General features: G+C 43.7%; 1 protein-coding gene and 1 long non-coding RNA gene across 2 annotated transcripts in view; both read left to right on the top strand.

Moving 5' to 3' along the window:
- Positions 1–5,886, top strand: part of LOC102552091 (uncharacterized) — a 98,808-nt gene extending 92,922 nt beyond the window's left edge. Inside the window, exon 13 of the mRNA XM_087584616.1 lies at positions 4,656–5,886. The gene's annotated coding sequence lies outside the window, so the exon portion shown is untranslated. The remainder of the gene's footprint in view (positions 1–4,655) is intronic.
- Positions 5,887–6,124: 238 nt separating this feature from the next.
- LOC148001483 (uncharacterized) overlaps positions 6,125–12,155 on the top strand; it is a 28,564-nt gene continuing 22,533 nt past the window's right edge. Inside the window, exons 1-2 of the long non-coding RNA XR_015637635.1 lie at positions 6,125–6,307; positions 7,696–7,790. This is a non-coding gene — a long non-coding RNA (uncharacterized LOC148001483). The remainder of the gene's footprint in view (positions 6,308–7,695; positions 7,791–12,155) is intronic.

Below are 12,155 nucleotides of genomic sequence, written 5' to 3'. Positions count from 1 at the left end.
CACCCTAGGATTGTAAGCCGAAATAAACCCTTTCTTCTCCAAGATAACAGCAAAGAAAATCGACTAATACAAGGGTAAAAGACAAAGAGAAATTCACTGAACTGCACTACACAGGGCATTCCTCCCTGAGAACCCTTCTTGTCCTCAGGAGTTCATCTTCATTTTTTTCCACGATAAGTCTATGTTCTCTTTGCTCAAAACAAACCGGGAGAGCAACAGTGGACCAGTTCCCAGGAAAGGAAAGAGTGGCTTAAGAAAAGCCAAAGCCCTTGACAGCAGGTGAAAGAAGAAATGGTTTGGCCTCATCGCGTGGGCCATTTTAAGGTGGGCAGACATGTGAAGTGTCAGCTCTAGGTAGATAGGTTTTTGTTTTGCTGTGTTTTTTTCTTTTTAAAGATTTATTCATTTATTATATATAAGTACACTGTAGCTGTCTTCAGACACACCAGAAGAGGGCATCAAATCCCATTACAGATGGTTGTGAGCCACCATGTGGTTGCTGGGATTTGAACTCGGGACCTCTGGAAGAGCAGTCAGTGCTCTTAACCACTGAGCCATCTCTCCAGCCCTGCTGTGTTGTTAAGTAGTGAGTTTTACTGCAGGCTTAGGAGTTAGGCTCTGGATGTTTGGTTAAGATATCACCATGTGTCACTCAGGGACAAGCTGTGAGTTGCCATGGCACGGTTGTTAAAGTGGGGGAACTCCACTTTTATTTCTGGCCTCTGTCTACAGATTCCCCAGGGGAAGTTTGCCGGCTAGCTCAATTCCTTCTTGAGAAGGGGGATTTATCGTTGTTGTTTTGTTTATTTTTGATTTTTTTTTTTTTTTGAGATAGGATAATGCTTGGAAGCTCAGGCTGCCCTCAAACTATGTGGTTCAGGCTAGCCCTGAGCTCATGATGATTATCCTGCTTCGGCCTTTCAAATGCTGTATCTGGGGGAAAGCTTTAATAAGGAATAGATATAAGAAAGTCTGAATTCAAGAAAAGAGTGCTTGAGAGCGTGAGAGAGATGGTGTGTCCGTCACTATAATAAAATACCTGACATAATTAACATATGAAGGAAAAAGGCTTATTTTGAAAATTGGTTTTAGTAAATGTGTGTGTGTGCACATGTGTGTGTGTGCACGTGTATGTGTGCACACGTTACAGCAGGCTTTTGGAAGCCAGAGGATAACTTTTGAGAGTCAGTTCTTTCCTTCCAGTGTGTGTTCCAGGATTAACCTCAGGGGCCTCAGGCTCGCCCAGCCTGCACTTACAGCTGCTCACCAAGTGAAAGGCTTATTTTCCCTCATAGCAGACCATTGGTTTCAGTCTGCGACCAGTTGACCCAGTATTCCGGCTTGTGCTAAGACAGCGCATAATGGCAGGACTGTGTCATAGAGCAGCTATTACTCCCCTGAGGGCAGAAGCAGAGCAGGTGGAAGGTCTGGAGTCCTTAGTCCTCCACAAGGACCTGTGGAGGAGCACTGGTTCAAACCACTGAAGGAGGGACTACAACCCAGGGGGTTAAAAGTTCTGACCCACCTCCTGCCGGCTACCCCCAGCATTTCCAACTTCACTTGAATGGTGGCACTGATGAGTGCCAGGGGCACACTTGTGTCCTGGCAGCCTATTGCTATGGGGATATGCAGCTCGCCTGACACCTCAAGTCTAGAGCATAATTAAGTATGACTTTTAGTTCTGAAAAAAAAAAAAAGGTCTGAATTTTAATTGGTGAGCTTCTGAGTAGGCAGTGTCCTTGACATTTGAGGACTCAAACCTTATCTTGGGGCAGCCCTTGGGAGGCTGACAGACACTGGTAAACTTGAGCCATTTTTTTTTCTTCCTGTCTTTCCATTACATAGAAGCACGATATTCAATTAGCACAGGAGAGCTTTTGTTTTTCTAATCCAGAGGGCCAAATTCAAACTTAAGTTTTGCAGAGAATACAGCAAAGGAGATATTGCCCCACATTTCTGTGTCCATTTTATTTTCTCTTTATTGATGACCAGGATATCTAACAGGCATGAAGCCTCCAAGCTCTCTTGGATCTCTTGCTTCATAGCTCCTCTGCCCGCCTGTGACCTGTGCAGGCCTGTTTTTGCCGAGCTGAACCTGCTTCTGGCTCTGTTGCATCTGTATACTTTACGAGAGTGACCTCACTGTGAAGGGCAGTATTTTTCCATTACAAAAGTTTCACTGGGACCAGGGAGATGCTCGGAGGGTAAGGGCACTTGCCACCAAGCCTCACGACTTGTTGGGTCCTTAGACCTACATAGTGGAGGGAAGCACCCACTCCCACAAGTCGTCCTCTGACACCCACAGATGTACGGTGACATTGCACATGTGTGTATACACACTAAACAAATAAACAAATAAAAATTCTGAAAATTACTTTTGGCACACTTACACAGACATTCTGTTTTTATTACAAATAGCAGGTGCAGCAGAACCATGTGAATATTTTACAGATACTTTTCTCTATCCTTAAGCAGTCATATAATCGTGATATTCCCGTTTCTCAAATGGCATTCTGGCAAGCTTTTGTGGCTTAAAACTAGCATGATCGTGCTTCCGAGGTAGCTGAGTGGCAGAGGCTCTGAGCTCTGTCCTTAGCACCGCAACGCGGCTGTACTGGGCTAGAGGGCTTCTCTGCTCACATTTCACGTCTCAGGTGTGATAACTGGACTCGGGGAGGCTGGCCCAGTGTCTGGATGCTCACAGAAGCCTCTGTACTATGTGTCCTCAGATCCCAAGACGTCAAGGCAGCTGTGACTTACGGCTGCTGTGCCCCATTGGCTACTATCTGCAGCTCAGATTAATGGGTCAGAAAGGAATGTGGGCACTGGAGATGAGAGAACAGACGAGTGGCAGGCATTTGTGTAAAGTAGCTACCGAAAGTAAGATCATCGAGGTTCTAACAGCTTCCACAGTGTGTTCAGGTTACAGTGGCAACAAAGTGTCTTTCTTTAGAGACAAGTTCTCACTCTGACAGCCACGTGACTTGGAAAACACCATGCACCTCCGGCTGACCTCAAACACACAGATTCTCCTGCTTCAACCTTCCAAGCGCTGGTGTTTCAGACATGAACCAGCATTCCGCGTTGAGGTGTATTGAGAGCTGGATGTGAGAGGCCTGGCTATTCCATCAAAACTACGGTCTTTTCTACTGCACCATTTGGATTCTTGGAACGGTGACTTGGGTTACCTCTAAAATGTCCTTTCGAAACTTTTTCCTGGGTACTGGTCATATCAAGAGATGTTGGGAGGGGTGGAGACTGACAGATAAGTCAATGGGCAAAGGTGCCTTTCACCAAGCCTGACAACCTGAGTTCAAACCTTGGGATCCACAGGACAGAAGGGGGAACTGTTTCATTCATTCATTGTCCTCTGACCTCCACATGCCATGCATGACCACACATGTATACCCCTCAAAATATGTAATACATTTGTGTGTGAGTGTGTGATATGTGTGAGAATGTGTGTATGTGTGAGAGAATGTGTTTGTGAGAGAGAATGTGTGTGTATGTGAGTGTGTGTGATTGTGTGTGTATTTATTTTGAGTCTGTGAGAAGGCAATTAGGGAAAATGACTGGTATGCCTGCTTAGAACTCTCCTTTAAGGCCACATCATAGAATGAAACAGGCCAAGTCTCCTTCAAAGTTAAGGTTGCCTCATTACTGGACAAATGGTTGCCAAAGTCTTCATTTTTGGTTTTTTCCCCTAGATCTTTCTATGGCAGATCATTAGGTGCTGGTGAACAGCCATCTACTGAGACAACACTCACAGAAAGAGCCCACTTGGGGTCTGTATTAGTCAGGGTTCTCTACAGCAGTGGAACTTATATAATGGGTCTCTATATGGAAGTATATAAATGGGATTTATTAGAATGACTGTAGACTGTGGTCCAGCTAATCCAACCACGGTTGACTATGAATGGAAAGGCCCAGCATCCAGTGGTGGCTCAGGCCATGAGGCCCAGTCTCTCTGCTGCTCGCCTGTATATGCTGGAATCCTGAAGCCGTGGGCTCTAATGCCAGTGGAGGAATAGATGTTCTAGCAAGGTGAAGGCAGGCAAAGAGCAAGAGCTTCCTTCCTTCACGTCCTTCCACAGGTTTCCAGCAGAAGGTGTGGCCTAGATTAAAGGTGTGTCTTCCTGTCTCAAGATCCAGATTGAGGTGTGCCTTTTCCCAGCTCAAGAAAATCTGGATTAAACTGGTAGTGGTTCAAATGCCTTTAATCCCAGCCTTTAGGAGGCAGAGGCAGGTAGATCTCTGGGTTCAAGGCCAGCCTGACAGAGTGAGTGTCAGAATAGCCAGGGCCACAGAGAGAAAACCCACCTCAAACAAAAAAGCAAACAAAACGAACAAAAGGATCTGGGTTAAAGGTGTGTCTTCCCACCTCAAAGATCAGGATTAGATGTAGATTTTCATTTTTCAAATAAAGTAAAAATCCTCCACAGGTTTGCTATGTCTGGGATTTAGTTCATTCCAGATGTGGTCAGGTTGACAATTGAGAATGGTCATCACAGGGACAGAACTGTTATCTTTTTCTCATCCTATAACTTTTAAAAACACACCCGTATATTTTATCAGGCAGGATAGACTGGGTTATACTAAGGAAAAATAATCTGATTACCTTAAAACTGAAATCTTTCTGTCTCTGTCTCTCACAGCTCATGTTCAGTGCAGATGTGCATGAAATACAGAGCATTTTGCAGCTGGACGGATGTGAGTGCACACGCTGCCTCTAGTGCTCGGTTACAGCATGGCCTTATGACACATTTAGAACATGTATGTGCCGCGGGTAAGTGTGGCTGACCACTGCTGGCTTTAGGAAGGATCAGTACAAGTGGAGACTACCTGGAGGCCAGTGTTATCGGATGATGTTTCCTATGGATCTATGTCTAAATGACATCCCGTCGAGCATGAAATGCCTGCAGCCAGGAGGTACAATAGCTGAGTCGAGGCACTCAAAGGCAGCTGTGCCAGCAAGCCAGCAAGCAGTTCCCTTTGTAGACGAGGTTTGGGGGAGTTGTGCCCACTGTTATCCATGTGCTCACCTCACCTCACTCCGGCCTCTCTTACATTTCCCAGTATGACTAGTTCTCATCCTTGCTCTCTGTGCTGGGCGAGCCCCTGCTGAGAATCCAGGGTCTGAGACTTGAGCAGGTGGCGTGCCCAAGAGGTCAGACTAATCCAAATGATCAATACTGATGGATGCAGAAACCCACTCCCATGGCCTTCCCGGTTTTCTGGAATGGCAGCGACCTGTAGTTGAGAACTGCTGTGCCTACAGCCATCATCTCTAAACCAGACTTTCTGATTTCCTTCTGTGGCCAGGAGAGCATGCGAACACTAACCTCCCCCTGCTAATCTCAAGGGGACTGAAAGCCAGAAGAACAAGGTAACTTTATAAGGAAACAGTGTGAATTGACAGCAGGACTGGGTTTTTGTTTCCTGGCTCCCTGTCCCATGTCGCTTTTTATACAATGTTGCATGCTTTCCTTTGCTGCTACTGCAAATTACCACAAGGCCCACAGTTTAAAGCAACATAGATGCATTATTGTGGGGAGCAAAGGGACCCTGAGAGGGTATGTGCTGTTGCCATGGGGACAGCCATTTCAAGGACATCCTCCTGGTGACTTAAATTCTTGGGTAAAGCCTCCCCTCCTGGTCCAAGTTCAAACGTTGATAGCATGGGCAGAAAAGGTTCATCACAGCTTCCTCCCCTGGATATTTATGTCTTGAAGACTATGTCCTTAGAGACCCTGCTCCTGTTGAAATTCACTAACCCTGTCTCCTTGTTCAGCTGTGTATGACAAACATTGCCTCTTTGATTCGGCTGTATGCAATGGCCCTGCCTTCTCCTTCACTAATATATAAATAAACACTCGGAGTGGGCAAGGGTTGGTGTGCGGGTTTCCTGTTCCTCCACCAGAGAACCCAGTTCACACATCCCAGCTTCTCTGTCTACCTGTGTCCGTGTATCTGTCATTCCTTCCTTCAATGCTCCAATCAGCTTAGTCCCTGGAGCCATGCAGGTTGCAGCACAATATCTAATAGTGTGTGTGTGTGTGTGTGTATGTGTGTGTGTGTGTGTGTGTGTGTGTGTCTCATTTGGCTAAAACAAAGGTGTCTGCAGGGCTGTGCTCTTCTGAAGGCTTGTACATGTTCAACCTCTGGACACCCTCGAGCCTTGGCTGATCCAGGTCGCTCTACACCTCATCCCCCACTCCCCTCTTGTCCCCTCTTCTGTTCTACACTTAAGGACTACAGTGATTACAGTGAGCCCATCTGGATAATCCAGGATAATCTCCTGTTTAAGGTCAGTTGATTAGCAGCCTTAATTCTCCCTTGCAACACTATCACACATTCACAGTTCTCAATTAGGACGTAGGCACTCTGTCGCCAGGGCTACTATTCTGCTGGTTGAGGACCTGAAGGAGACGTTGGTAATAATTGTGACATGTGGCAGTGGGCATAGCCTAGGTGAGTCTCATCTGTAGCTATAGGTCAGGGCCAGTGAGGTGGCTCAGCAGGTAAAGGTGTGAAAGGTGGAAATTCACTGTGGAGGAAAAGAACAGGTTCCCCAAAGTTGTCCTCTGACCTCCACATGTGCACCATGGCATGCCTGCCTACACTCACAGACACGTGTCACTCCCCCCCACCCCCCACCACAACCACAACAGCCAGGTCTCAAGGCCAGCCTGGTCTACAGATGAAACTAGCAAGTTTCAGGACAGCCAGGGCTAAATAACAGAGAGACTCTGCCTCCAAGAAAATGAATTAAATTAAATTAAAATATTTAAAGTTATTTGTTTTCACCCTCTTAATTTTCTTTTTAAAAATTTATTCTATCCAGCTGGGCAGTCGTGGCGCAGGCCTTTAAACCCAGCACTTGAGAGGCAGAAGCAGACAGATCTCTGAGTTTGGGGCTAGCCTGGTCTACAGAGTGAGTTCCAGGACAGCCTGTCTCAAAAAAAAAAAAAAACATAAACAAACAAGCAAACAAGTTAATGTTATATATTATTATATATACTATGTATATATAATTATAATTTTAATCTTATAAGTGTTTTCTTGAATGCATGTCTGCGTACCCTGTGTGTGCTTGGTACCCATAGAAGCCAGAAGAGCGGGGCTGGGGATTTAGCTCAGTGGTAGAGCGCTTACCTAGGAAGCGCAAGGCCCTGGGTTCGGTCCCCAGCTCCGAAAAAAAGAACAAAAAAAAAAAAAAAAAAAAAAAAAGAAGCCAGAAGAGGGTATTTGATTCCCTGGACCTGGAGTTCTGAAGAGTTGTGAGCTGTCATGTAGGCGCAGGGAATTGAACCTGGTTTTTCTAGAAGTGCTCTTAACAGCTGCACATCTCTCCAGCTGAAGCTCCCTTAAATGTTCAAAGAAAACAGTCTTTTCTGAGGTCAGAAATTTCAACCTTTCCTAGCTATCACCAAGGGATCCTGGTGCCCATCCACCCTCATTGCTGTATGGTTTGAATATGTCCTCAAGAAGCAGATGTCAGCCTGGAGAGATGGCTCAGGGGTTAAGAGCACTGACTGCTGACTGCTCTTCCAGAGGTCCTGAGTTCAATTCCCAGCAACCACATGGCGGCTCACAACCGTCTGTAATGGGATCTGATGCCCTTTTCTGGTGTGTCTGAAGACACCTACAGTGTTCCCATATACATTAAATAAATAAGTCTTTTTTTTTTAAAAGAGAGAGAAAGCTTATGTCGAAAACCCAATTCCCTGATAATGGAAACGGATGAAGATGGATTTGAAAGGCCATGGGGCTTCTGGTTCTGCCCTGAGGTTGGTGCTGATCTCTCTCTCTCTCTCTCTCTCTTTCTCTCTCTCTCTCTCCCCACTCTTGCTGGGCAATGTTGTGATCATGCCATGACTCAGCAGAGATGTCCTGACTAGAGGTGGCCTTTCATCTTGGACTTCTGTGAACTTTCAGCCTCAGGATCAATAGTCAAATAGATTTCTCTTGATTATAAATAAGCCAGTCTTGGGTTTTGCTAAAGCCAGGAAGAAAGGTCAAGGAGAAGAACACTTGCTGTTCAAGGATGAGGGCCTGATTTTGATTCTGTAACACCCAAATAAGGGGCTGGGTGTGAGCTGAGGTAGGTGTGTGAACCAAGGTGGGGGTTGGTGGTGTTGGGGAGTGGGGAGTGGGGGCGGCACATGCTTTTAACCCAGAGCCTGGAGGCAGAGGTAAGCAGATCTCTCAGAGTTAAGGCTAGCCTAATCTACATAGTGAGTTCCAGGCCAGGCACTACTACACAGTGAGACCATGTCTTTCTATAAACAAAATCAAACAACCAGCAGGATGGATGTGGGTGGGCATCTAGGGTGGAGACCGGTGACTCCTGGGAACTCACTGGCCAGCATCCCAGTGGAAAACTGTAGGAGTGGATATTTGAGTCTATGCAACAAACCTTGCTGGTCCTTGTTTACTGCAGCATGGAGGCATTTGGGTGTCTGGACATCCAGGTGTCCGTATGTCCTCCATGACCCGCCTCACGAACACCATCTGTTTCCCTGAGACGCCGCTGACTGAAACTTTAGCCTCTGGGTTCTTTTGGATCCCATAAGCTCACACATCTTTTTCATTATTAACTTTTATTAGGACCTATTAAGGATATTGAGAAGGAACTCCCAAGACTGAAAGGGACCCCAAGGAAGGAGCTTCCTTCTTCCATAGAACTCAAGCTGCCCTTGAACATGGGATCCTTGTCTCAGGGTCTTGAGAGCTGGAACTGTAGACCAAAACCACTGCAGTCTTGAGTGTGTGTAGAGATCAGTGTCTGGGTGAATAACCTACAACTTTAGTCTCAACTACTCTGGAGGCTAAGGCAAGAGGATGGCTTGAGTTTAGGAGTTCATAGACAGTCTGAATTAATAGGCTTTATATATATCTATACATATTAGTAATATAATTATAGACTATACAATTATAGATTAGCATACATTATAAAATACAGTGTTGTATATATTATAAAGTATAATAATATATTAACATATTTTATCGAATATTTATTTACATTTCAAATGTTATCCCATTTCCCCATTTCCCCTTAGGAAACCCCCATCCCATCTTCCCTCTCCCTGTTTCTATAAGGGTGTTCCCCCACCCACTCCCACCTCCCCGCCCTGGCATTCCCCTACACTGAGGCATCAAGCCTTCCCAGGACCAAGGGCCTCTCCTTTCATTGATGCTACATATGCAGTTGGAGTCATGAGTCCCTCCGTGTGTACTCTTTGGTTGGTGGTTAATTCCCTGTGAGCTCTAGTGGGTCTGGTTGGTTGACATTGTTGTTCTTCCTTTGAGGTTGCAAACCCCTTCAGCTCCTTCAGTCCTTTCTCTAACTCCTCCACTGGGGACTCCAATGTACTTTCTCTTTTATTAGTTTGAGTGTATCTGGTTTTATGTGGAGGTCCTTGATCCACTTGGACTTAAGCTTTGTACTAGGTGATAAGAATGGATCGATTTGCATTCTTTTACATGCTGACCTCCAGTTGAACAAAAAACATTTATTGAACATGCTGTCTTTTTTTCCCACTGGATGGCTTTACCTCCTTTGTCAAAGGTCAAGTGACCATAGGTGTATGGGTTCATTTCTGGGTCTTCAATTCTATTCCATTGATCTACCTGCCTGTCTCTGTACCAATATCATGCAGTTTTATCACAATTTCTCTGTAATAGTTTGAGGTCAGAGAGGGTGATTCTGAGGTTCTATTATTGTTGAGGATAGTTTTCTCTATACTGGTTTTTTTTTTTTTTTTTTTTTTTTTGCTATTTCTAATTTGCAAGTTGCTCTTTCTAACTCTATGAAGAATTGGGTTGGAAATGGCCATTTTTACTACATTAATCCTACCAATCCATGAGCACGGGAGATCTTTCCATCTTCTGAGCTCTTCAATTTCTTGTCATACAGATCTTTCACTTGCTTGGTTAGTCACACTGATGTATTTTACGTTACTTGTGACTATTGTGAAGGATGTCATTTCCCTAATTTCTTTCTCAGCCTGTTTATCCTTTGAGTAGAGGAAGGCTACTGATTTGTTTGAGTTAATTTTATATCCAGCCACTTTGTTGAAGTTGTTTATCAGGTTTAGTAGTTCTCTGGTGGAAATTTTGGGGCCACTTAAATATACTATCATATGATCTGCAAATAGTGATATTTTGACTCCCTCCTTTCTAATTTGTATCCCTTTGACTTCCTTTCATTTTCTGACTGCTCTGGCTAGGACTTCAAGTATATATTGAATAAGTAGAGAGTGGGCAGCCTTGTCTAGTCCCTGATTTAGTAGGATTGCTTCAAGTTTCTCTCCATTTAGTTTGATGTTGGCTACTGGTTTGCTGTATATTGCTTTTACTATGTTTAGGTATGGGCTTTGAATTCCTGATCTTTCCAAACCTTTTAACATGAAGTGGTGTTGAATTTTGTCAAATGTTTTCTCAGCATCTAATGAGATGATCATATGGTTTTTATCTTTGACTTTGTTTATATAGTGGATTATATTGATGGACTTCGTATATTGAATAATCCCTGCATCTCTGGAATGAAACCTACTTGATCATGATGGATATTTGTTTTGAGGTGTTCTTGGATTTAGTTTGCGAGAATTTTATTGAGTAATTTTGCATCGATATTCATAAAGGAAATTGCTCTGAAGTTTTCTTTCTTTGTCGGGTCTTTGTGTGGTTCAGGTATAAGCATAATTGTGGCTTCATAGAAGGAATTGGATTGTGTTCCCTCTGTTTCTATTTTGTGAAATAGTTTGGAGAATATTGGTATTAGGTCTACAATGAAGATATGATAAAATTCTGCACTAAACCCATCTGGTCCTGGGCTTCTTTTGGTTGGGAGACTTTTAATGACTTCTTCTATTTCTTTTTTTTTTCTTTTTTCTTTTTTTCGGAGCTGGGGACTGAACCCAGGGCCTTGTGCTTGCTAGGCAAGCGCTCTACCACTGAGCTAAATCCCCAACCCCGACTTCTTCTATTTCTTTAGGAATTATGGGACTCTTTAGATGGTTTATCTGATCCTGATTTAACTTTGGTGCCTGGTTTCTGTCTAGAAAATTGTCCATTTCATCCAGATTTTCCAGTTTTGTTGAGTATAGGCTTTTGTAGTAGGATCTGATGATTTTTTGAATTTCCTCAGATTCTGTTGTTATTTCTCCCTTTTCATTTCTGATTTTGTTAATTTGGATACACTCTCTGTTCCCTCTGGTTAGTCTGGCTAAGAATTTATCTTGTTGATTTTCTCAAAGAACCAGCTCCTGGTTTGTTGATGCTTGTACAGTTCTTTTTGTTTCTACTTGGTTGATTTCAGCCCTGAGTCTGATTATTTCCTGCTGTCTACTCCTCTTGGGTGTATTTGCTTCTTTTTGTTCTAGAGCTTTCAGATGAGTTGTCAAGATACTAGTGTATGCTCTCTCCAGTTTCTTTATGGAGGCACTCAGAGCTACGTGTTTTCCACTTAGCACTGCTTTCATTGTGTCCCATAAGTTTGGGTATGTTATGCCTTAATTTTCATTAGACTCTAAAAAGTCTTCAATTTCTTCCTTTATTTCTTCCTTGACCAAGTTATCGTTGAGTAGAGCATTGTTCAACTTATGTATCTGGGCTTTCTGCTGTTTTTGTTGTTTTTGAAGAGACCAGCCTTAGTCTGTGGTGATCTGATAGGATTCATGGGATTATTTCAATCTTCTTGTATCTGTTGAGACCTGACTTGTGACCGATTATATAATCAATTTTGGAGAAGTACCATGAGGTGCTGAGATGAAGGTATATTCTTTTGTTTTAGGGTGAAATGTTCTACAGATGTCTGTTAAATCCATTTGGTTCATAACTTCTGTTAGTTTCTCTGTGTCTCTGTTTAATTTCTGTCTCAATGATCTGTCCATTGATGATAGTGGGTTGTTAAAATCTCCTACTATAATTGTGTGAGGTGCAATGTGTGCTTTGAGCCTTAGTAAGGTTTCTTTTATGAATGTGGGTGCCCTTGCATTTGCAGCATAGATGTTCAGAATTGAGAGTTCATCTTGGTGGATTTTTCCTTTGATGATCATGAAGTGTCCTTCCTTATCTTTTTTGATAACTTTGGTTGAAAGTCTATTTTATTTGATGTTGGAATGGCTACTCCAGTTTGTTTCTTGGGACCA

The sequence above is a fragment of the Rattus norvegicus genome, chromosome 14 (assembly GCF_021556685.1).
Source record: "Rattus norvegicus strain SHRSP/BbbUtx chromosome 14, alternate assembly SHRSP_T2T, whole genome shotgun sequence".
NCBI classification, from domain to species: Eukaryota; Metazoa; Chordata; class Mammalia; order Rodentia; family Muridae; genus Rattus; species Rattus norvegicus.
Note: the sequence above shows the minus strand (reverse complement) of the source record. Positions and strands in the feature narration are given on the sequence as shown.